Raw genomic sequence first — 1,495 nt, 5'->3', positions numbered from 1 at the left:
GCGAGTAGAATATAAACCGTGTCGATTTAGGGGGCACTACGTACCCCCTAAATCTTCACAATTTTGTCGCTTCGCTCCGTTATTTAGGTTTAATTATTTTAGGGTTATTTTTTAGTTATTATTTAAAGTGATAATTTAATTTCTGTAAGTCTAAAATGACAACTACCATGGAATGTATTATTAAAGCTATTTAAAAGAAATGTGTTCATATTACAGAGATAAATAATCACGAAGTTGATTTATACAATAGAGTTGAATCTAAAGAGTTATTTCAAATTACGGACGACACTGTCATATTAATCAAACCTAGAGTTAGTAAATATAGTGACGATTGGGTTAGATATAGTATCAAAGATAATAATTATAAAAATGACATTTAGGAATAAACCACTAAAGAAATATCATGATAATGATTGTAAAGATATAGATGAATTTTTAGAACAATTCATAAAAACTTTCATATTATATTATATATTTTAGTATTTCTCAGAGCTTCTCATATTATTTCAGATGTTGTCATATTTTTATAAGATTATTTCAAATTAATTATTTTTATTTTTATAAAATAATCTCAAATGATTTCAAATGATTTCAAACCAAAAATAAGACTAATATATGCTGGGAACATATAAAAGTCTATTAAATAATTGGTTACGAATAAGTTGTCTTCATTTAGGATTGGATTTTTCTAGTTAAGTTTTCTCTTGTTTTAATATCAAATGTCTTACTAAATTCGAAACTAGGCTTTAATTCTAGTAAGTTAAATGTATAAGATTCTCCCGCGTAAAGTTTCTTATATAATTCAATTGGATTTTCGTTATTTTCTAATAAATTGTTTGGAATTCCTTTCATTCTCATATGTAAAGTATGTTCTTGTTTATCGTTTGTTAATACATCTATATAAGCTTTTTACCTAAGAAGAAAGATTCTTTTGAATATTCATCCCCAGATAATTCATCAAAATCTGGATGGAATTGTTCTAATTCACCTCCTCTTAATGTTTTACCATATATTTCTTTATATTTTTGTTCTAATAGTTCTATCTTATTTTTGTCTATATGCACTGAATCAGTATCTTGATAATAAACTGTTTTTCAAAAGTCGGTACTGAGGTGTCCCGATTTTTTGGATTTATTTTGTTTATTATTTTTGGGAATCGTTTTTTTGTAATAAATTCACTTATTTTTTCCAAGTAAAAAAGTGAAAAACAGTCTTCAAAAATTATTTTTTTATTTGGAGAATTTTTAAGCATTAAAAAATTCCATATAAAATTTGAAATAACGGGATTTTTGTTTCTAAAAAACATGTGAATTGTCCCAAAAGTGCATTTTAGTACAGAAGCAAATAAATTTAATGTCAATCTTTTTTATTATCAAACATTTTATTATTTTATAAAATATTCAGAAAACATAAGCTTAGTTCCGAGATTAGTATGCTTAATAGTGTTGTCACAAGAAAAATAAAAATAACAAAATGATTTGATAACTTATCTTTG

This window comes from Entamoeba invadens, assembly GCF_000330505.1.
Source record: "Entamoeba invadens IP1 unplaced genomic scaffold scaff_1105074724775, whole genome shotgun sequence".
Classification (NCBI taxonomy): domain Eukaryota; phylum Evosea; order Mastigamoebida; family Endamoebidae; genus Entamoeba; species Entamoeba invadens.
This window is presented reverse-complemented; position numbering follows the sequence as displayed.